Source organism: Vipera ursinii, assembly GCF_947247035.1.
Source record: "Vipera ursinii genome assembly, chromosome: 11".
Taxonomy (NCBI): domain Eukaryota; kingdom Metazoa; phylum Chordata; class Lepidosauria; order Squamata; family Viperidae; genus Vipera; species Vipera ursinii.
The window spans coordinates 10,115,700-10,141,338 of record NC_139524.1 but is presented as its reverse complement, the minus strand read 5'-3'; the positions used below and the strand labels follow the sequence as shown (position 1 = coordinate 10,141,338).

Below are 25,639 nucleotides of genomic sequence, written 5' to 3'. Positions count from 1 at the left end.
GGGGTTGGGCTAGAAGACCTCAGAAGCCCCTTGCAGCCCATGATTTGCAATTCTACCCTATCACCTCTTATCATGTCTATTGGCAACCCTTTGTGGGTAAAGCTTACACATATAACCTAGCAACATTTTGCTGCTTTTTGAGAAATAGATGTATCTTGAAGTATCTTTAACCAATAACAATTATCAGAGTGCTCTGGAAATTTTAATAAGAGAGGGTTAATTAATTGATGGGAAATGTCCTTATACAACTGGCAATGCAGAGGAACATAAGTTGTGGTTTCTGTGGCACCCATATCCAGGGGCAATACTGGGTTTTATATAGGGTTTATATTTTCCTTCCAGGACAGTTGTAGGGAGACCATTAAGTCAAACGATAAATAAGGCTCTCTGAATTTGTGATATGATATAAATATAAGGCCTGTTTAGATACTAAAATGTGGATATTTGCAATAATATTAGGAGAGAAAGCAGCAACTTGTTTGACCTTCTATATTCTAAAAATCCTTTGCCTTAGCATTGATGTAGATTGAACTGACTCTAATGCCACACATCTGGTCTAATTAAATTTTTAAATACATTCCTAGCAGATCAGTGGTGGAATTATTTTTAAGTCCTCCTCTCTCCTGCATCAACAAGACAACCCATAATTGAGAAAGTGAATTTATTAATTCTTCACTTCCCTAGAATGCTGCAAGGAAAAACAAAACCAGCTGACTTTGCTTGACCCACATCCTGAAAACAGATAAAGCAAATACTACAAGCCAATGAAAAGCTACTCTAGACTTTTGAAAATGGAAAGGGGAAATTTTTTTTAAAATGCACACATAGTATCATCTTTGAAATGTTGTGATGTACCTCCAAAAATCCATGATGAATGAAAATACAAATTATTATTATTTTTTCACTCTGGTATTTTATCATCTCTCTATTTTTATTTGCCATGCCTCAGGAGTTCATAATTATACTATGATCTTCAGCAAAGGGCAATTTTCAGCTGTGAAATATATTTACACAATAAATCTACACCAGATTGTGCTGGGCCATATTAATGATCAAGGGTGATGTCCAAAATAAATAACAACAAAATCTGAGATGCTACAATTTCATAATAAACTCAAAAGAACATAAGGATGAGATTTAAGTGCCTTAAGGAGACACCATCAATATTATGCAATTCATATTCTACCCTTCCTTCCTTCCTTCCTTACTTTCTTGTCTTTCCTTTTTCATAACTCCTATTTGTTGCCCCCTTTCTCCACTCACTGCTATTACTGTTCTTTCACTAGATCACTAAAAGAAACCAGTGGTTCAAGATTCAAAGACATTTGAAATTACATTTCTCCAACTTGATATGTGAACCCAGTCAATAAGAAAATTTGACAGCAAGTGCCACTTGTTCTTGTCTGGTTCAACTAAATTTATGAGTTCTGCTCAGGATTAAACAAAAAAAAAGTCTCTTCTCCATGACTCACCATGCTATAGCAGAGTCCTTTAAAACCACCATCAAATTGTAGCTCTTTAACATGCCTGGAAGGATAAATTGTCTTAACCTAAGGTAAAATTTACTACAACACTTCCATGTTTTAATAACCTTTGAATTTCATCAGTGCTTGAAGATTAAACATGTTCATCAGAGTAAAACAAATGTTACAATAATAATGGATGATATTGGTGTTTTTATATCCAGAAATTCTCAGGTAGATGTGTCTCCTTTCACATGACTAATTCCCTCTTTAGCAGTCAGGTAGTGTTCTGGTTTTGGACCAGTTTGCTATCTATTGTCTAAGCTTAGCCAGATATGGTTGTTTGGTAAACAATGGATTATTGTATTACATATCAGACTAATAATAAACACTGGATCAAGCATGCTATGCCAACCTTTGCTTAATCTGGGCTATTAGATAAACCATATTTGTACCAGGCAGTATTATATGATCAGTGGTGGTAAATAATGTCTTGGTGAAGAAAACATAGCAGCCTCATTTGCATATAACATAACATCAAAAGTTCAGAACTGATTTGAAAGTCTCAAGTGATGAGTCCTCACTGCTGCTAAATATCTAGGTTCTCCTAGAAACGTAGCATTCAAGGCCTCCAAATTACCTCCGAGATTTTTAGTACTGCTGTAGAAATACTAGCACACTGTCCCTAGAAAGAACTGACTTTCATAGGTTAATTGGGTTTGCCCTAGTCTTTCTAAACATTCACCTTCCTTTGATAGTCCTTCACAGACTTAGCAAACAAAACAGAGAATATAATCAACTTAAATTTAAACCTACTCTACCGTTCAATCACAAACTTTTCACTAATGAGTGAAAGGGAAGGCAAGTATTAACATATGCATTAGAAATCAAGAATACCAGAAAAATTTGATAAGCGAAGTGTATGTTTAACACTGCATTTACTAACAGCAGCGAGGATTGTATTTGCTCAGCACTGGAAGAATGAGATAACACCACTGGACGAAGAGATAATCAAGAAGATATTGGACAGTGCTGAAATGGACACACTTACATTGAAAATCAAAGGAAAAGAAGATAGAATACTTTCAAATATGGAACTTATTTTATCAATGGCTGGAAAAAAGGGGTAGAGATTGAGAATGTAATTTGCATTGTTAAGCAAACAAATTAACGCAGACAATATATTGTTTATTAAGCACTTATCAAATGTAATAATAGAAAATCAATAAAATATTTTGGAGAGAAAGAAAGAAATCAAAAATCCAGATGCTATTCCCACAAAAGAGTGAGGGAGAATAACAGAGACGAAGGAAGGAAGGAAGGAAGGAAGGAAGGAAGGAAGGAAGGAAGGAAGGAAGGAAGGAAGGAAGGAAGGAAGGGAGGAAGGGAGGGAGGAAGGAAAAAAGAGGGAAAGGAGAGGAAGGAAAAGAAAGAAAGAAAGAAAGATTGCTTCAGACTGAAAGGATGGGTCTGAAAAACACTGGCTGTCTTCTGCATCAACAGTTTCAGAACTAATCTGATCCCCTCGTTGTTTTTCCATGCATGTACTGTAATTTAAGCACATAGCCTGGGGTCTATTCTCTAGTTACGAGCTTGGTGAGGTCCAAAATGTCAGCCTTAGAAAGAGAAGAACAGATTTAAGACATGTTGTTCTTGCTAAAGGGAGAGTTAAGCCTTTTGCTAATGGTGCAGCAGAAACCAAGGTCTTCAGATTTTGCGAGGGGAAAACTTTGAAACGGCTTCCAAAAACCTCAAGCTGTCTTTATGATCTGTTGTTGAAAGCCATTTCTCTCTTTTTCTCTCCCTCTCCTCTCCCCACTTTTTTTGCAACTTTATTATTGTGGTTCTTATGTGAAACAGGCTGAGAGGCTACATCATCCACTTGTTGCCTCAGCTCTAATTCAAAATCCAATTTGCAAGCCTGACTGTTGAGTAAAGCCGGGAAAAGGTCAGGTGTTGATGCAATGCAGAAAAATCAAAAGAACGCTTTGTTTCCAAAATTGGCCACACTGTGAAGCGCGAGGCATCCTTGAGGTGGGGGCTTTGGATTGAATAAGGTGGAAATACTACCGTACCAATGAGGAATCCAAAAAAAATAATAAGGGTGACAACAAAACTGTACAAAGATAACCTAAAACATCAGGAAATCAAGACACCAACTACAAATCAAGGAGCATAAGCTGCCATTTCATCTACCCCAATAGTCTCCCAAACTCACAATTTATCTGTTTGAGATAGATTTTCATAACTTTAGCCAAAGTTGGACAAATCCTGCACCATGTTATATATAAGCAAGATACCTGGACAGAGGTTTGAAAGAACTTAATGTATACCTCCTCCTCCTCCTCCTCCTCCTCCTCCTCCTCCCCCTCTTCCTTTTTTACCACTTCAGGTGTTGAGGGAGATACAAATTCTGGTTTTTGCTCTTCTGGCAACCTCACCCATTGTTAATTGATGTTGTAGTAGTGTGTCTTTGATGTTGCCTCTCCATCTTCTTCTAGGTCTGACTTGTGTTCTTTGACCTTCTCCTCTTTTTGTATATGCCTTGTTTGGCATGGAATCCCACAACATCCTCTCCAGGTAAGCAAACCACTTTATTTGCTGTATTTATATGTGTATGTTGTTGTTAGCTGCGAAGTCATGTCCGACCCATCGCGACCCTATGGACAACGTTCCTCCAGGCCTTTCTGTCCTCTACCATCTTCTGGAGTCCATTTAAGCTCACGCCTCCTGCTTCGGTGACTCCATCCAGCCACCTCATTCTCTGTTGTTCCCTTCTTCTCTTGCCCTCAATCTTTCCCAGCATGAGGCTCTTCTCCAGGGAGTCCTTCCTTCTCATTAGGTGGCCAAAGTATTTGAGTTTTGGCTTCAGGATCTGGCCTTCTAAAGAGCAGTCAGGGTTGATCTCCTCTAGGACTGACCGGTTTGATCGCCTTGCAGTCCAAGGGACTCGCAGGAGTCTTCTCCAGCACCATAGTTCAAAGGCCTCAATTCTTTGGCGCTCAGCCTTTCTTATGGTCCAGCTTTATATGTGTATACCAACAGCTAAATTATTAAATTCAGAATTTTGGAGAATGGCTATTTCTAGAAAGGAAGCAAAACACATTTCCTAGGACCTATACATCAGGAAGGCCAGATTTGATTTAAGTTTATTATCTGAAAACATCTTGAAGTAATAGTTGTTACTGATTTAACTGTTGCTAAGAATCAATTAAAATCTAATCCCAATAATTAGTTCAGTATTTAGCTCCATACGCTCCCATTTCTGGATATTTGATTTCAGTGGCCAAAATGTAGAAGAGGAAAAACACAAAACTGGTACAGATATAGCATGCAGTGAGAATAAAGCGGAAAGGAGCGATAACATGAATATTTAATGTTTCTAAAGGCCATGTGAAGACCTCATTTAACCGAGAAGAAGCTTAAATGTAGCACTTTTGTGGAATTACTATGCTTTGAAATAAGGGGAGTAATATGTGCAAGCATCTAAGAAGAGGCTAGAGGAGCCCAGCATCTGAAATCTAGAATTTACTTAATTATCAAAGTAGATTGCGGCTCAGGAATGCCACAGCAGAGGAAAACTCGAGCAGTGCCTATTTATCTCAATAAGTTGCCCATATCCTCTCCATTTTATTGAACCCAGCCAGGTTTGTAATAGGCAGTGCAAATAACAAAACCACTCACCAAGTAGTCCTTCTAAGGAGAGTAAATATTACAATACAGACCCTAATTGTATAGACCGTGTTTAGATGTTCACGCCGAATTATTTTAGAATGGAGAGATCCTGTAATTCTCTCTTGTGTTGCAGGCCAGAATTGACTTCTAATGCAATACTGAATAAAACTAGGAATTACTTTTTGAGTTCCAATATCCCAAAGGAAATAAACAGAGCAAGACAAAATAAACCAAGGTGGATTCTCCTCTATTAAAAAGGAGTTTCAAATAAATATCCGTGCTTTTGATTAAATCAGAGACCACATTTTTCTCTTTGTTGATATTGCTTCCCCCCAAAAAATGGTATTCTGGTGCTGCAGAGATTTGAATGGATGGCTTCAACGTAATATTTAAAGATGCAGGAAAAAAATAGCATTCCAGAACCTAAACATTTACCTAGATGTAAACTCTGATGATCTTGATGGAACTCTTCTCCAAATAAGTCTGCAGTATTGTGAACACATATACTGGATTATGTTCCATTTAGCACTTTTATGTTGAATAAATGTTCATAGAATCCACTCATCCACGTTTTAGTTTCCCCCATAACTTCCATCAGCAAGTTCTCCTTCATTCTCTCTCCCCATAAGGGTGAGCAAGTGGTCATACTGTGGAGAAGAAGGGAGCCTGCAGTCTCTTTCAACAACACACAAACATTGAGTCAAGCATAAGGATGGCCGTCAGGACTTCTGTTTAGATAGAAAGGTGTCAGATTGTCTTCCTTTAAGTTGAGTTGAGGACTGGTTTTATGACCCAGAAGTGCTATTGAGATCACTTGATTGATCTTCTCTGGAGCTACAGTCATCACTTCTAAGCTCACAATCTAGTGGTATCTCCATTATGGGATCTTGACAGCTTTCATATCCAATCTTCACAAGGTCACTGCTCTGCTGGTTTGTTTGCCTTCTCCCCCATCATACCCAAACCACCAAGTACACCAGTGGTGCCAAAGTGATCCACACACTACTGTCCACCTCAAAACTCCTGCTATTGCAGCAACTGACCTGGACAAGGGTGCCTGCAGAGAGGTGGACATCCTCTGGGATGGCATCAGGTCAAGCCAATCCATCAGACATATGGGTAAAATTACAATCAAGACAACAGAGAATTGGAGAGACATAGAAAATGCTATGTAGATTTTTTCAAATCATAGCCCCAGCCCAGTTAGTATGCCTTGTTAAGGATGCAAGCTGTTTAGAAGTCAGGCCAACTTCCAGATAGATCAATACTCCCACAGAGTTTTTACTTACAGCTGGCTGCTGTGCCAGTTGCATTTTTGATATTTAAGCTGTGGCATTAGAGGTTGTGCAGATGAATCCATATGGAAATCCAAGAATAAGGGTTCTGGGTTTGTGGGGTTGGGTCTTCTCTAATTCCAGTGCTGGGATCCAGATCAATGATTTTAGGGGGTTTCAAGACCTCTATTAGTACATCTGAGAACAAGCTAACTAAGAGTCTTAGGAGAATTATAACCGAACCTGAAGTCTTGCAAATGTATTGGATATCAACATGTTGGCTGAGAATTCTGTGAATATCGAAAGTGTCCAAAAAGCACCAAGATAAGAGAATATGTTGCATAATTTTGGTGATCTGAATTGTGTATTTACAAAATGTATTCTTATTCTGAGAAACACAATTTTTGAAAGTAACCTCCTAGGGGTTTTTTTTCTTTCTTATTTCATCTCCTGCTTACAGCCCCAAAATGCTAATGGAGAAAATAGTTATTTGTAGATTCATTTGTCATAGGCTTAATTTGGGAATCAAACTCTTTCTTCTGATAGCATTAGGTTTATGACAGTAGAGAACAATTCAATATTTTTAAATCTTATCTTTGTAATATTTTTTTTAAAAATCACATCATGCATAACTATTATACTTCACATAAGATATGGAAATGGAGAGTCTACATTGGCTAGTTTATTCTTTAAAAATCCCACGTGCTACTTCTATTAGCATTATACATTTGAGCAGAACAAAGCATCAAGTGCCAAAATCTTTCAGTGTGGAACTAGACAACAGACTTTTGTGCAACAGCTGAAATCCACTAAACCATGTGTCAGAGAAAATATTTCTCCAAGACAGATCCACAAGGCATCCTAACACATGGATCACCACTTGGCCATCATCTAGCAAGCATCTCAGACAAATTTTCACACCACTGGAAAGAGATTATAAAATCTGTGTCCTACCAAAGAAGTATGGTCTTTCAAATCAAATCATTTATGATTTTAAAAAAAAATCAGCAATAGATCCAACCAGATAAAATCAAACAGTTAATAGGAAGGAGAAAGAATTGTCAAGTTTTGCTTGAAGCTAGTTCTTGCTTCATTTTATCTGCTGCACCAATAAATTTCGCTATTGTGTGGGTGGCTTTATGGCTGGAGTTTGAAAATATAAAGTGGGTGTAAAAATCATCCATTCTCTTAGGTGTACTTAGTAGAAGGGAGGTTATGATGTCCTTTTGAAGGTCCTCATAAACATTATAATAAGAAAAGAACATGTTGAATTGTCCACAATAAAGTGGACAAATACCAGAGTGTCTGTAAAAACCAGAGTGTTTGTCAAAATGCTGACTGTGCAAAAGATATTCTTGTCCTTCAGACAGATGCTGAGCTAGATAGCCATATCCTGTAGCAGATAAGGCAGATGATTTGTTACAATGTCAGGCAGAAATGGTTCGCCTCTGTGTGGCCAGACCTAAGGGGAAGAAGTTGAGGGTTGTGTCAAAATCTTTCTAATTGTTGCCTCCAAATAGATGAAACTGGGCAAGTAATCAAACAATTAACAACTGAAATGAGACAACTGACCCATAATGCAGACCAAACCTGGAAGGTTTTGGTTTCCCAAACTCCCCAGGCTACAAGCCATTGTAGCACTCATAGGACTGATTGCTGCAGGATGTGTGATTCTTCCTTGTGTTCTACCTATTTTCATACGTACTATTTCTAATAGCTTGGCTTTGCCTGCAGAAAGAAAAGCTACTGCACAGGTATTGGCAGTGTGGGAATATGAACAGTTACAGACCAAGGAAAGGGAATATGAGGCATTACAAACTGAGGAGGCTCTATGTTGAGACCCATCTTCACGAGTTGAGATGAGTCTCAAAAGGGGGGAATAAAGTGGAAAAATACCAGTGTCTGCAAAAACCAGAGTGTTTGTCAAAATGCTGACTGTGCAAAAGATATTCTTGTCCTTCAGACAGATGCTGAGCTAGATAGCCATATCCTGTTTTTGTAACTACTGTACATGCACTCCTCCGCAACTGTTGTCTGTAACTGTCTTCCTGATACGAATACATAGAATATAACCAAATAAGGAACTATGTACAGCCAGGAAATAAGGGGTATAAATATGTCTGTTCAGACCCTCGGGGTTCAGACCCTTTTGCTTCATTTTGCTCTCTGAACCTGCGCAATAAACTTTTCCTTCTCTGAAGAGCTGGCGTGAGTCTCTTCTTTCCACAACAACGTTTCCTCAGAGTCACAATGTAAGTGTGCTGAATAGGGGAACACTGTCATATTTGCCAGGTAACAGGATGAGTTAGCATTATGCTTGGCCCTAAAAGATCCTTTTTTTCTGCTAGAGGAAGAAAGGGCATACAAATATCTTGCATGTTTTCAGGAGCAACACTAGCTTTTTGGTCTGAACAAGTCTGAAGTTAAGGAATCTACAGGTATTGCAGATAACAGAGTAACAGAGTTGGAAGACACCTTGGAGGTCTTCTAGTCTAATCCCATATTCAAGCAGGAGACCCTATACCATTCCAGACAAATGTCTCCTTAAAATCCTCCTGTGATGGAGCACCCACAACTTCTGGAGGCAAGCCAAGCCATTCCACTGATTAATTGACTAGAATAGAGCTGGAAGGGACCTTGGAGGTCTTCTAGTCCAGCCCTCTGCTCAAGCAAGAGGACATATACCATCTCAGACAAGTGACTGTCTAGCCTCTTCTTAAAAATCTCCAGTGATGGAGCGCCCACGATTTCTGGAGGCAAGTTGTTCCACTGGTTAATTGTCCTCACGGTCAGGAAGTTTCCCCTTAATTCCAGGTTGCATTGTCCTAAATTTTGGTTCTCTCCTTGATTAGTTTTGTTCTGCTGTACTGCTTTTATCAACAATGAGATAAAATTGTTGGCTAAGCCTAACTATAATAGCCCTGTAAGAACAAATTTGATCTTTAGCCAGTCCCCATGCTCTTGTCTTTAATTTTGGGTACCCCAGACTCAAGACGGATTACTGTGTTGGGCATGGATTTCCATTACAAAGTAACCAAGTTTCTTTTATACTTATAGTTTATAAAACTCTCATTGCTTTTGGGATTCTGAATATGGATCAGTAACATACTGTAGTTAAACCATAATGGAATCTCCAGTGCTCCTAATTCAGTAGACAGCTTATCAACTACTATTAACTGATTATGTGCCATCATCAACCTCAAAGATTGATTGTCTCCATGAAGATTTGTCTCTAATCTGTTTTTTCAGGTCTTTCAATTTTAATCCAATGCCACTATAATTGAGTCTTTCCAAGTTACTGCTGGTTGTCCTCTCCCGTTTCCTTCCACCTTTCTCAGCATTAGAGTTTTCTTCATAGAAGTAGATTTTTACATAAGGTTTGTGAAGCTGATTTGAACCTGGCCATTTGGCCTCCATTGAGAACTCTAGCTTGATTTGTTCAATTATTCATGTGTTTGTATTTTTGAATGCCCGTGATATTCTCAAGAACCTTCTCCAACACAAAAATTCAAAAACATTTATACTCTTCCCCCCCCCCCCCCCCCGCTTCTTAAAAATCCAGTTCATCTCTAAAAGTGTCTCAGGGAACCACCATTGATAGGTATAGACACATCACAGCAGCTGAATATCATTTAGTCTAGTGGTTATGGCACCAGGCTAAAAAGCAGGAAATTATGAGTTCAAGTTCTTCCTTAGCCAGAAAAGCTACTGGATGACTTTGGTCCAGTCACTCTCTCTCAATCCAATTCAATGACAGGTCTGTTGTGGGGAAAGTAGGAGAAGAAACTTATGTTGGATACGGTTGTTACCTTGCGTTATTTGTAAAAATAATGAAGGTGAGACACAAATAAATAATCCAACCTGTCCATGGCTTCTGTACTAAGTGCTAATCAGGGACATATTTATTAACTGCTTCTTCCTTTATTGTTGATGGTTAATCCTAAAAGGCAGAAGTTCTCTACCCTTTCAATATCTTCATTGTCATTACTAAGGCTGGTTATTCTACCTGTTGTTAATTATAAAAAAGGCCAAATTAATAACACTAGTTCCATTTTTTTCACAGTGCTCATTGAGTTTTATTACTAGAGATTTCAAATCCTTGCATTTTCAGATATTACAGTCACTTAGCAGAGGTTATTATTTCTTGAACATCTGTCATTTCTTTTTCCACGTTGGGCTCTAATTTATGTTGAACAATCCTGAAGCATTATTTTGCAGACATGTGAAATTAAGGATATTGTCTGATAGTTTTCATGCTCTGTTAAGTTTGTTTGTTTGTTTTGTTTAGCGGAGTGTACATTGGTGTCTTCTACTCTCTTGTTCACTGGATCATAATGTGGTTAGACATTTTACTGATTCTTCTGCTACTGTGTGCCATATTTCTGTGGATATTTCATCAGTTGGAGGTTGGAACGTCCATTTGAATTCAGAGGTTGTTTTTTTTTAGGAAGACTTTTCCTGCTTCTCACCTGTACATAGAAGCCTATGTTCTGACCAACAGTCACTTCCCAGAAAGAAGCAACAATGCTGTGGCTTGGATTTTCAGGCATTGTAACAATCTTTCTAACACTCTGTAAAGCAAGTGCAGTAGCTTCAGGACCCTGGACAGTACCAGCAACACTAATTTGGAGATTTTTCTTGTCTTGATGCTCTCTGGGCTTGGATGTTTTCTTGTAGGCGTTTCATTACCCAAACTAAGTAGCATCATCAATGCAGAAAGAGCACTAAGGACCTCACAATTCAATCCTGAGCTACAAACATTCTCTATCAGTAGATTTTCTCTTGCATGCAATTCTGTGGCTAGTATTTCTCCAATAAAAGAGAGTTAAAAGTTACCTTAATAATGGCTTGGAGAAGCTAACTGACCACTACAGTTTGGCCAGAAAAGTCATTTCAGCATTGGTCTTACACTACATTTCGTGAAACAGCATTGCTCTTAGGCACTGACTACTTCTGAGGATCAAGCAATCATGAAAAAGAAAATAACTGGAGAATATTTCCCATAATTTTTCTGCCTTCTAGAGGTATGCAACATCTCCAAGAACCAAAGCCAACTAGCACCAATCCTGACCTAGGATTTAGTGAATGGACTGCAAGATCTAAGATAGACAACTCTTCCTGAGAGGAATCTTTGGAGAAGCCATTTTTCTCAGACGAGCTGAAAGGCAGATGGATAAAACTGGAATTAGCATCACATAGAATATAGAATAACAGAGTTGAAAGGGACCTTGGAGGTTTACTAGTCCAAGCAGGAGACCTTATACCATTTCGGACAAGTGGCTATCCAATCTCTTCTTAAAAGTCTCCAGAGATGGGGCACCATAATTTCACAAATGATATGGCTAAATAATTTGTCTAACCCTCTTTAGCCGTGTCTCTAGAAGAAGCAATTTGAGTCTCAATGTATTTAATGTGTTTAAAACTCATTCTACATTCTGCCCTCTTCTTTACAGATGCTAAAGACTCTGACACTAAGTTTCGTATCTCATAATACAAATCATGAGACTTTAATTCTTACATATCTTGCAATCCACCTTCCATAGCTTTGTTCAAGTGCTGTGAATTAAGAACTTGTTGTCTTGGGATAGCTTGCGGGATCAAAGAATTCTGCTAGAGCATCTGCTCAAAATTGCACACCTCATTTATTTAGCTGTTTTCAAGGACTGAACAGCATAGGTAAACCTACTCATTTTCAAAAGCTTTGGCTGTCTGGAGTTTCACCTCTATAAGCTTTCAAGTTTTTCTTAATAATCAGAAGAGTGTCAGAAAAGTCAAAGGGAAGAAATCAAAATTGTTCCTTCATGCCTGATTCCAAAATGATGAGAAAACAGGTCCTGCTCAGCTCCCACAACTTAGAACAATTATAGCGGGCAGTGCAAACCTTGTGTTTCTGATTCTCCCTAAGGCTCTCTTCAAAGAGAAATCCATATTACAAGTAAAATCCACTTCAAAAGAACCTGCCAAGTATCTGCAATCATTTAAAAACTCATTTCTGTTGTTCCCCATATAGAACATCCTTTTGTACCTTGATCAGCTTTGCTGTCAATCGCTTTCTTTTAGGGCAGAACCATGCTGTAGCAAAATTCTATTTGGAAAAACATCATGAAAAGCATCAGGCAAGGATGTCTCAGCAATCCATGGTGCCTCATCAAAAAGCAACATAGAGCAATAGAATTATAGAGGTCTGAACAGCAAAATTAACACATTTGATAGCTAGAAAAACAAAGCTGGAAACTCTCCCATTGCTATATTTTATTGACCGATCAATTTATTCTCCAAATTCTAATCATGTTTTGCAGACTTCCCAGGGACGTCTGATTGGCCACTGGGGGGAAAATGCTGGACCGAGCAGCCCTTTCATTTCTTTCATTTCAGCAGAGTTTTTATGTTTTGATAGCATCTATTAGATGGTGTAGATTGTTCCAGGAAAAGTAGAGAGACATCAGAAGTGAAAGGTAGGAGATTTATTGCCAGGATAATTCATTAAGGAAAGGAACACTGGGTGATCTCAGCATCATTTCAGAAATGATGGGGAAATCGGTTTTTTCGCATTTACTAACGGTTTTGCCATTTTCAAGTAAAGAGACTGAGAAATGACCACTATCCTGGTCATTTCTTTTAGGAAAAGACTCTTTGCTAATGACTCAGTTGGATATTGAAGAGCAGAGCAGATACTGTTCTGGAGAGGATATTGGAGAAATATGTTTCCCCCCCCCTTCTTCTTCCATCAAGAAGAAAATAACCATGCATAAGATCAATAGCTTCTTTGGTTTTATGTTTCAGTTTCTTAAAGCCAGTCAGCTTATTGCATTTCCATTTATCAGACATACATGCAAGGGCAGCTCAACTGGGATCAACCAAATGTTGCAATTTTATTCTCAGCACTTTGAAGCAAAATGGCCGAGATAACATAGTGGAGGAAAACTGGGCAGGGTAGAGCCAATCAGAGCCTTGGTGGAGCAGTGGGCTAACGCCTCCTTAAGTAACACCAGCTGCCTGCAATTAGTGCAGGTTCGAGTCCCACCAGGCTCAAGGTTGACTCAGCCTTCCATCCTTCCGAGGTAGGTAAAATGAGGACCCAGATTGTTGGGGGCAATTAAGCTGACTTTGTAATAATGCCGCTTGAGGGGGTGTGTGAAAGCCCTAATAAGCAGGCATATACATAGAATGAAGGCTACTGCTAAGCTTGTAAGCCGCCCTGAGTCTTCGGAGAAGGGCGGGATATAAATGGAATTTTAAAAAAAAAGTACCACAAGCAACAAACTTTGTCTTCGTTTCTTCCTTGGAGGCAACATCCACATCTCCTTCCAAAATTTATCTAATGGAACACCTGCTGCCGGCATCAACTTCCCATCGTCCTATGCGCTCCCACAGGGAGGGCCTTCTCAGGGTGCCGACGGTTAAGGAGTGCCGGCGGGTGATCCCTAGGGGGAGGGCTTTCTCTGTGGGCGCGCCTGCCCTTTGGAATGATTTACCGGTGGAACTTCAGACCGCCCCTGATCTGTGTACATTTCGCTGGGATCTGAAAACTTGTTTTTTTGATCTATCAGGCCTGGACTGAAGGGGTTTTAGCTTTTAATATTGTTTTAATTGTTGGGCTTATGTAATTTAATCTATTTTAATTTATACTATTTTTATATCATATTTTATGTTGCCCTGTAAACCACCCTGAGTCCTTCGGGAATAGGGAGGTATAAAAATTTAATTAAATAAATAAATAAATAAAATAAAATCAGATTTCTAGCTTCACAACTGGAACATTCAACATACAATGACTCTGTTGGAGAAATGACCTATTTCGAATGGCAGAAGTGGAGAGGAATCAATTTTATAGATTCATTTCAAGAAGAAATTCTCCCTGATGTTCAAGTATTATGATTTAAGGGAAAACTTTAATCTGTAACTTGTGAAGAGAAATGATTGAGAAGTTTAATTTTGGAGAATTCCACCATGAGTTGAATTGATTTGGATCTTTAAGCCTTTGTAAACCTCAGATTAAAAGATGCAATTCAAAGCTGATTCAATAGAACTGGAAACTTAAATCCAATTGTCAAATGGGATACCTCCAAATTGATCAGTCAAGCTGGAATGGCATTTGTGAAGTCCAAAGGAACATTTTCCTAAATTTGTTCAAAAATCAATTAGAATTAATTGGATTAATACTTTAAATTGACTCCAATTCAAGTTCTATCCACCCTGCATATGCCCTAATATTGGCACAAAGGTAAAGTCGGGAGGAGGAGCTACTTCCTTACTCACCAGTGTATATAAGACATTTAATTATTTTATTTGTGAAATTTATTTGCCACCTATCTTGCCATAGGGCTACTCTTGGTGACCTACAATAATAAAAAGGAAGAAAAATGAAAAGGGATGTGAAGTAAAATAATAGAACAATAAAGTAAACCAAGGTGGCGCAATGGTTAGAATAAAGAGCCATTGTGGTGCAGTGGTTATAACGCAGTACTGCAGGCTACTTCTGCCCACAGCCTGGAGTTCGATCCTGATGGGGCTCAAGGTTAACTCAGTCTTCCATCTTTCGAAAGTTGGTAAAATGAAGATCCAAATTTTTGGGGTAAATCTGACTGTAAACTGCTTAGAGAGGGCTGTAAAGCACTGTGAAGCGGTATATAAGTCTAAAGTGCTGTTGCTAGTTCAAAACCATGACAAAGGAACAAATCAAGAGTGAATATATCAATATGATACCCAAAACGATGGATGGGTAGAGAGCAGGGAGCAAGGGAAGGGGGGAAGGGGAGTCTGACATCAATCCAGCAGCCATCTCCAGGTTGGAATTCCCCCATTTGGACCCCAGGCTGAACAGCAGAGCCAGGCTTCCAGGCTCTAGCAGAAGGATGGGAGGATGGGGCAGATCTTACTTTAGAGGGTAAGATGATCCAAAGGGCTGATGCTGCAGGAGAGAAGGCTCTTCTTCTGGATACCTGATAGTCAGAGTTCTTTGACTGATGGGATCCGAAGAAGGCCCTCTCTACCGACAGAAGTGCAAACCTGTAAGGAAATGGCCTACACTTCCTAGAGAAGAATCTTTTCACCTTCCATGAAGATGTGCAAGGCTTCCGTATATTCTCATGCAGGTGTTACCCACCTCTTATATCCCTCTCACTGCATTTAGTGACTAATAGTATAGGTTCTCCAATTTAAAAAAAATGCAACCAAATTTTTATTCCTACCAAAGAGCCAAAACCTAGTCTGTACACCCTTGCCGGGAGGAGAGCCACACTGCATTTCCCAAATGTTGCTGGTTGTTGCCTCTTCTACTCTTTCCATTTACACACACACACACACACACACACACACAGAGACACAGACACACACACACAGACACAGACACACACACACACAGAGAGAGAGAGAGAGAGAGAGAGAGAGAGGGAGGGAGGGAGGGAAGGAGGGAGAGAGAGAAACACACACACACACACACACACACCTGAGCAAACTCATCCTCTGTAGTTTTTGCATTCACTTTTGCTACCTTTCTTTTTCCTCCCTTTGGGGACCATAACGACACACTTTCAATCATCAAGCACAGATGTAGTCTTCACACTATTAAACAAGCTGCACAGCGACTGCATAAGTAAACCACATTCATATTTTAACATTTCCCCAGTTACATTGTCTGCTCCCGCAGCCTTCCCATTTCTCAATACTTTCACAGCTACCTTCTCATTAATTTCCTTTTCATCATTTTTTTTTTGGGGGGGGGGGTGAGGGGTGGGGAAGGAATGCAGTTGGGGCCGTGGGAAGGAACATTTGTAGCATTTGTTTCTGGGATGTTCTTTGACACTTCACGATCATTCTCCCATAGATTTCTGCAATAATCCAAGTAACGTCATCCCTTTTGTTCTTAACTCCTAATAGACTAGGTTTGGATTTTTTATATATTTATTCATCTGTTGTGATGGTCATGCTCCTAAATGTTCCATTGCTGAAGCTCTCTGTGTGGGAAATTATTTATTTATTTAATATAAATTGAAACAATCTATTAAAAATAAACCCCAACGGAACGTAGTAAAATTGGTATCAGACAATCGGTAGAAACAATAAGCATACCGAAAAATGCAGTAAACAGATCACAGAGAAATGAAAACAAAGTCTGAATACTTAAAAATATCCCTAGGAATAAGACCACCTCCAAACAAGAAGGAAGGAAGGAAGGAAGGAAGGAAGGAAGGAAGGAAGGAAGGAAGGAAGGAAGGAAGGAAGGAAGGAAACGAAACCACCAAAGGGTGCAAAAAAAGGGGGGGAATAAAAAAATAGAAAAGAAAGATTTTTTTAAAGAAGTCGGTTTTGTATTCTTCACAGCAGCTATCAGTACCAATACTTTTTAAGCTCTCTCTCACGAACAAAGTAACATAATGCAGATACTGGGTAAGCTCTCTTAGAAAGACATCCTAAAGGTGCCTTCTCTAACGCTTACCTGTCACACTGTTTTTGTTTGTTTGTTTTGATGGTTAATAGCACATCCTTGGAATAATGCAGAAATAATGATGCACTATTTCCCCTGTCAAACAAGAACATTGCTATGATTAAATTTCAGTCCTATGTCTATTTACTCTTTAGCACTCACTCTTCCCAGTATGCATATGTCAATTTGCTTAGTGCTCACTTCTGCTGATTAAGGTAAAAAAGAAGAAAGAAGCTATTTCTTTGTAGGACAAGTTAGGAAAAGCACTGTCTGCCTTCTCCCAAGAAAACACCATATGACTTTCAATAATTCACTCATGGGTTCAACCTTAAAACAATAACCTATTCTCTACTAGACCAGAGACTGTCAATGGGAGGGAGGAGAAGAAATACACTATTCTCAAGATAGCATGCTCTGGGCCAGAGCAATGCTCAATCACCAACTCAGTCCCACCAGAAAGTTTGCATGCCAATGTTGTATGCATTTTTTTATTATTTTAATTCCATTTATATCCCGCCCTTCTCCGAAGACTCAGGGTGGCTTACAAACTTAGCAGTAGCCTTCATTCTATGTATATGCCTGCTTATTAGGGCTTTCACACACACCCCAAGCAGCATTATTACAAAGTCAGCTTAATTGCCCCCAATAATCTGGGTCCTCATTTTACCTACCTTGGAAGGATGGAATGCTGAGTCAACCTTGAGCCTGGTGGGACTCAAACCTGCATTAATTGCAGGCAGCTGGTGTTACTTAAGGAGGCATTAGCCCACTGCTCCACCAAGGCTCTTGTGAGTCATCTGGGTCAACTGGGTCATTAATAAAGCCAAGCCCAAACCATGGCCAGTGGTGAGTGCCCTCTAATACAAGGTGTTCAAAGATAGGTTTTAGTTGCACTGGAGAGAGATGCATAAGATAAAAGGCCCTGCTCACTTGGTGGGTTGGATGGCTTGGAAGACTCAAAAACCACAAAATGAAATCCAGAAGTTGTGGGTCCTCCATCACTGGAGGTTTTTAAGAAGAGATTGGACAACCACTTGTCTAAAATGGTATATATAGGGCCTCCTGCTTGAGCAGGAGATTGAACTAGAAGAACTCCGAGGTCTCTTCCAACTATTATTCTGTTAAATTATTGTGCTTCCTCTGATCGATCCCATGCCACACATTCTTATGTACGTATTTACAAAGCAGTTCAATCTTTATCAGAACTTTTTCTAAAATTTTTGGGTCAAGCCCCAAACAAAAGATGTTTCAAGAATTGAAACAATCCAATGGACACTTTTCATCCAAGCCAGGAATGCTAATCAATTATTAAGTCAAGAAATAACCCCAGAACATGGACTTTCCTGCACATCCCCATCTACTGAATTATTGTCTTCAATAAACAAGAAAAATTTAAAAATCAAAAAATAAAATAAAAAGGTGCAGTTAAAAAAAAAATCAGGTTCAGCTTCTTCATTTGTGAGGACCATTGGTACTGGCATTGTCTTCTCTTTAAAAGAGTTTTGCAAATCTCCTTCCCTTTCTCCTTCTTTTTTCCCATGAAAGAGTGATGGCCTTTTTGCTAAGACAAGTACTTACAATTCATCACCATCCTCATCGCCTGCAAGAAGTGTGCAAAGTTCCCCATACTGTCTCTTGAGAACTTTGATTTTTTTTTTCCTGGATCAAGCTCCTCATCAATAAATAGACAGAAGTATTCCCAGTCAGTCTTGCCCTTGTAGTGATTTATTTCAGCTAATACAGCAATAGTTTCTGGCTGGTTGATTTCTCTGTAATTTAGAGGAGTGAAATGGATTTTAAGCATTTGCTTGGCATTTTGACAATCCAAGTGGGGAGGGGGCAAAATATCTATACCATCTTCATCTCATGAAGTCACTCAACAACCGAGAAATGGGGCATCCCAAATGTAAAGTTTGGGAACAACCAGATTAGATTAGGCCAAGCAACTATCTAATAAAGCATACTTTTTCTACAATGGATTGCCAACACTTAAAAGGCAATACAGGTAGTCCTTGACGTATGAACACAACTGAGCCTAAACTTTCTGTTGTTAAGTGAGACATTTGTTAAGTGAGTTTTGCCCCATTTTACAACTTGTCTTGCTTCAGTTGTTAAGTGAATCGCTGCAATTGATAAGTCAGTAACTTGGTTGTTAAGGGAATCTGGCTTCCCCATTGACTTTGCTTGTCAGAAGGTCCCAAAAAGTGATCACTTGACCTTGGGACACAGCAACAGTCATAAATATGAACCAGTTGCCAAGCTTCTGAATTTTGATCATGTCATCATGGGGATGCTGCAAAGATTGTAACTCTGAAAAATGTTCATAAGTTGCTTTCTTCACTAAATGAACTTTGGTAAGTTGAGGACTACCTGTATTCTTTGCTTAATATATTGCTCCTCCCTCTATGTGGAAGTCAGTCAGAAGCTGCTCACCGTACCTATTAACCATGAACTCCAAGCCCTTAAACAAGCAAATCACATCATCAACAGAAAAAGAGGAACTTTCAGCAAGCTCCGGAAAAGCTTGAGATTCGCTGAAACACAAAAGACAGAAAGAGAACCAAGAAAGGGAAAGTCCAAAAGCAAACCAGTAAACACAGGAGCTGGTGCAGTGGTTAAATACAGCATTGCAAGTTAACTCTGCCCACTGCCAGGAGTTCGATCCTGACCGGCTCGAGGTTGACTCAGCCTTCCATCCTTCTGATGTCGGTAAAATGAGGGCCCAGATGGCTGAGAGCAATATTCTGACATTTGTAAACTGCTCAGTGAGTGCTGTAAAGCACTATGGAGTGGTATGTAAGTACTATTGCTCTTGTTATGCTTAAATGGCCCATTCTTAGAGGGGAAACTCACAGACAAAAACGTTGAAGGGAGGAACTAGTCTGGATACTCAGAAAGAAGTGGCTGAAATTGATGGCTCCCCAAAAGTTGCCTAGCCCTGAATCCCTCTTAGGGTGACTTTTTAGATATTCAGATTTAGATTAAGATATGAAGGCTGATGGACAAGTTCAAAATCCCTCCAAAATGTTTTCTGTTTGTTTTTATATATTTTGCATCTTTATATATTTGCGTGTGTGTGGAGGGCAGGTTGGTTGTTGAAATTCTTGTGAGAGAAAATTGAGTAGGGAGAGAAGGACACATCATTTAAGAGAGGTGTAGCATAATAATAATAATAATAATAATAATAATAATAATAATAATAATAATAATAATAATAATAATAATAATAATAATAACAACAACAACAACAACAACAACAACAACAACAACAACAATAATAATAATAATAATAATAATAATAATAATAATAATAATAATAATAATAATAGGAGGGACCTTGGAGGTCATCTAGTCCAACCCCCTGCTCAGGCATGTGATCATACATGGCTTCTAAGTAGTGCCTATGGTACTTTTTTCTTGCAACTTTATTTCTGTTTTTGAATTTTTCTTGCTCTTTTTCAGCCTCCAGTGATTTATATGACCCTCAACCTCTATAAAAGGAATCTAGTCTTTCATTCTCCGTCTCATTCTAATTGTTTGAAACTAACAAGCAAATGTTGCATAACAATGCCATTTTATTATCTATTAATAGATGGCTTGAGGTTTGATGCTTTTTAAAAATTTAGTCCAACCCCCTGCTCAGGGAGGAAACCCTATATCATTTCAGACAAATGGCCATCCAGTCTCTTCTTAAAAACTTCCAGTGTTGGAACATTCACAGCTTCTGGAGGCAGGTTGTTCCACTGGTTAGTTGTTCTAACTGTCAGGAAATTTCTCCTTAGTTCTTGGTTGCTTCTCTCTTTGGTTAGTTTCCATCCGTTGCTTCTTGTCCTGCCTTCAGGTGCTTTGGAGAAGAGCTTGACTCGCTCTTCTTTGTGGCAGCCCCTGAGATATTGGAACACTGCTATCATGTCACGCCTCTACTAGAGCCATCAAACAATTATCCTTTTTACGTGGAGAATGCTTTGGTTGCTGTTGTTGTTTTTACAAGCTGAAGGCTATGACATCAACAGCTAAGTGCTCAAAGCCTCAGCTTCATCTACTACCAATTTGCAGGATTAGATATCCACACATAAGCCATAAGCCACAAGTCCCTTTGGCCAGCAAGTGATCTAAGTCCAGCCCACCTTGAATTCCTTTCTATTCTTAACTCCCATGCATTTCCTTTAACGGTCACTTGGCCAGATTCTTGTAGAGAACTTAAACTTGCAATAAATCTTTATACTCATTTCAACTGCCTGAATCTCCTGATTTCCCAGGCGCTTGACGTATATACCATTAACTGTGGACCATTAGAGAGGTCAACAATTGCCAGCATAACCACTGCCTGCAAGAAAAGAATTGACCAATAATCCATGTCGCATAGAGGTAAGGATGGAGGTTAGAGATGATGGGATACAAAGCAGGGACGAAGGGGGGGGGATAAACATTTGGAGAAAGACAACTGAAGAGGCAAAGGAGTCACTCTGTAGGGGAGGTGGGGGCATAAAAATTTAATGAAGAAATAAATAGAAGAAAGTTGGGCTTTTGTCCAGTTACTTGCTATAGTTTATACTACAGCCACACTTCTACAAACATTTCCATCCTTTGATGGATATTTTTTGAGGAGGTTGCAAGGCATTAAAATGTCACCTATTGGAAAATAATAGCTTTAAGTTCACTTTAAATAGGTTTAAGAAGTGATATTTCCTTTTGGGTTGAGACAATCAAATCAGTGACTTAGTCCAGTGTTTTGGAGTGGGGTGACTGAGGCTGTTTGAGGCTGCCTGAATCAGAAAATATTTATGTTCCTAAAGCAGAACAGAGGGAAGTAGACCCTTGGGCATATTTTAAGCAGCCTCCATTTTTTGGCTAAATGATAATGCTAAAGAAAAAGGAATGAGGATATTTTTTTATGAATTTTTATATGAAAAGATGACCCTATCATTATTATCTCCCAATCCAGCTGGGACTCAGCTTCCTAACTTGCAAAAAAATCATTTGCAATATGCTTGGGGAGGAAATTTTTATATGATTGTACAGCTCATTTGCTTCTTTACAGACCGTACAACATAAAGATATAATTTTTAAAAAATGTTTTTCTTCCTTTTCCATGATCACACTTCATATGTACCACTACAATGTATCTTATTTACAATTTACTCCATACTGAGCACTCCCTCTCACCTAATCCTGCTATGGCTTCTCCTTAGTTCTAGATTGCTTCTCTCTTTGGTTAGTTTCCATCCGTTGCTTCTTTTCCTGCCTTCAGGTACTTTGAAGGTTGATCCCCTCTTCCTTGTGTCAACCCCTGAGACATTATATAAGGGATATGGCTTGTTCCACGATAGTTTATTGAATAAACCAAAACTGGCTATACAAGCTAGGCATTACATTCTGGTTTGCTATGCACAAAGGCTACGTTCACACAACATAAAAAGGTAAAGGTAAAGGTTCCCCCGCACATGCATGCTAGTCGTTTCCGACTCTAGGGGCCGGTGCTCATCTCCGTTTCAAAGCCGAAGAGCCAGCACTTGTCCGAGGACGTCTCTGTGATCATGTGGCCGGCATGACTAGACGCCAAAGGCGCACGGAACGCTGTTACCTTCCCACCGTAGTGGTCCCTATTTTTCTACTTGCATTTTTTACGTGCTTTCGAACTGCTAGGTTGGCAGAAGCTGGGACGAGTAACAGGCGCTCACTCTGTTACGCGGCACTCGGGAATAATATTATAATACAATGTGGAATGTGAACTAGCTAAAGAATAGTGGCTGATTTCAACCTATGCTACAAAGTTTACTGAAGATTTATTAAAATCAAATGAGTAACAGGCCTATGCATTGACCTTGCAGGTTTCCAATAATTCAACCATGTAATTGCAATAATTATAGTAATCACTGTAATTATTATGACCCATGTGTAAGGTCAAGTGTTTGCCATGTATTAAGTCAAATTATTCCTTTTTAATCCCACACATGTTTAAGGAGCTTGAAATGTTATAGAAGATTCTCATTCAGCCCATTTTATCTTTATCTTAAACTTGTAAAATATATTCACTCAGGAAGTAAAGATGACTCACCAGACTAGAAGCTAACTGCCAGAAGACTTCTCTTTATGTTTCCAACCCAGCAAAGAAGCTAAAGCTGAGAGACGCTGTGCTTACATTATAATCTTCTCTGAATCGTACCAATTTTAGTATATGTGCTGCCGAAGCAAGCATGACATTATAATCTGATACTATCAGTTCAAACCTATTTTTCTAGTTAGCTGGAATGAAAGCACTGGATTTATAGAGACCATAGCTTAGTAGTAAAGCACCTATGAAATTTCTAAGGACTTGAAAATAATCATGCACGGCCCTCTTAAAGAGTTGTTAGTCAACCAGTATTGATAATACTCATCTACATGGGTCAGTAGTCTGATTTAGCACACACATCTTCTTATAATCCCATTTAGTATATGCACCTTCTTATAATCCCATTGGACTAGTCTTTAAATGAATTTTTCTATAAAATGTTAAAACTGGGAAGGGGCATCTAAAAATAATGTTCTAAGTTTTATCCTGGAATAGTCATGAGATCTGATCTCACAATGTCTTTCTGATTACTGGTGTTACGAAGCTCTTCAGCAAAATTTTAAGCTGGGTGGCTTAAATCTGCCAAAATCCAGTGGGTAGAATTATCTTTGAACATCTGAGAGGTTTATATTTTGTTTCTGAAGAAAGAGGGTGAAAATGTTGATCTGGGCCAACTCCCATCAGTCATACCGTGTTTCCCCAAAAGTAAGGCTTTCCCTGAAAATAAGCCCTAGCTTGATATTTGGGGGTGGGCCAAATGTAAGCCCTCCCCCCAAAATAAGCACTAGTTTTGGGGCGAGGCGCATGCCTAAAAATCAAGCTAAGGTGGGGGTGGGGGGAAGGAGTTTACCGTTGCAGCCAGGCCTCCTGTGGATCGACACTTGCTCAGCTGGCCCACTTCTTCTGAGGCCGAAGGAGCAGCTTCATTCTGCAGCTGAGAATGGAGCTCCAGCCTGCATTTCTCAGTTAGTAGCCTTTTCGGATAGCATCATGAATTCATAAAAAAAATGGCTTGTTCACAACCCACAACTATTATGTTCGTACAAGATGGCAAGCCAGTTTTTCAGCTAGCACAAAATGTGATCTCAGCTTTGTCTATTCCTTGCTAACTTACATGTGGAGCTCCCATTAAATATCCTGCCTAAAGCACTAAAACATCTCTGGTTTAGGCGCGACCCTGGGCAAAAAGGTCACAGTTATTCATAGACTGTTTTTACTGAAGCCATCTAAATAAGAGGGAAAAGAGAGACTGGCATAAAACAGACTGCTCAGTTCTACCTTTCCTTCCACAATGTCCAATGTTATTTGTAATAAATGAGAAACTCTTTTGCAGTGTCTGTTCCTATACCCCAGGGGTCTGCTTCCTTGTTCCTTGCACTGTTCCAGCCAAAGAGGACAAATCTATTTGCCTCCCGAATGTTCTCGCCATATTACTCCTCTGTTTCCCATTCCAAAGAGTTGTCCTGGAATCCTCGGCACACTTAGAACAGCTGTTACACTTCCTTTTTTGCACTGCTTCACTGACGCATGGAGTGACAACTCTGTGGAGATGGGAGGAAGGTCCCTAATTGTAACTGTAAACTTAATTGCTAAATAATTATTTGTCCATTTGCTTGCATCTGCCAGGGAGGGAGGGAGGGAGGGAGGGAGGGAGGAAGGAAGGAAGGAAGGAAGGAAGGAAGGAAGGAAGGAAGGAAGGAAGGAAGGAAGGAAGGATGGATGGATGGATGGATCTCAGCATTTCTTTCTTCAAGGAGTTCAGAAATGACGCCCTATCCAGACTTCATCTGTGCTTAGATTTTAGAAGTAGAAATTCTGAAAAAGTAGGACAAGAATGGAAGACTCATCCTTGTTCAAACACATTGCTGTCCAATCTTTTTGGAGACGGGTGTGTGTGTGTGTGGGGGGAATTAAAGATTTCCAATGTGACCCAAACAACCCCTCAGCAACTAGTATGGAGGGAGAGGGCTGAATTGATTAAAGAAAGTAAGAGAGTGAGCCAAGAACATTTGTTTTACTTTCTTTTTTCATACCTTAGAATCATGCAGCACTGTCACAGTTTTCAACTATACAAGTTGCCTTTCCTTCTCTTGCTCACTCTAAGACACAATTATACAACTAGGCATACATGGGCATACAATAGCTCTCCACCAGCAATCAGCACCCAGATCAGCATAGATTTACTCCAAGGTTAACATCAGACCAACAATCAAGTAAACAATACCCCAATCAAGGAACTGCCAAACAAGCCAACAACAAACAGCCTAAACAAGATCACCCCCACAAACAGCATTCCTTACTAGCAATGATGATGTTACCTAGTTTGGGTAACGAAATGCCTGCAAGAAAACACGCAAGCTCAGAGAGCGCCAAGGACCCCTCATACAATGGCTCTGTCGAAGGCCTCTAAAGATGGAGATTGTCAAAATTAAATTTTAACATGCTAGACATGGCAAACTATTGAATGCATAGAGAGTAATCGTCAATCATGAATTTAATTTAAAATTTGTTTCTGGGGTTGTGGAAAAAAGGAATCACCTCAGATGGATAAATGGAAAACTTCTGTCACTCCTTTTGGGAAGAGGAATCGAGGGTAAGAGAAATTCACCAAGAAAATGGACGGGAGACTTTCTAACCCAAGAGAGAGGAACTGTATCCTGAAAAACCTACTGTTCAGATTTGAGTAGTGATTACTGATTTCTAGCTGAAGCACAGGTAATTTAATTGGAGGAACAAACAGGATACA

At 39.3% G+C, this 25,639-nt stretch overlaps 1 protein-coding gene across 1 annotated transcript in view; it reads right to left on the bottom strand.

The window, feature by feature from the left end:
* The window catches only part of AGBL1 (AGBL carboxypeptidase 1), a gene marked incomplete at both ends in the record, with an annotated part of 348,471 nt that overhangs the window by 133,261 nt on the left and 189,571 nt on the right, over positions 1 to 25,639 (bottom strand). The gene's annotated exons all lie outside the window — the stretch shown is intronic.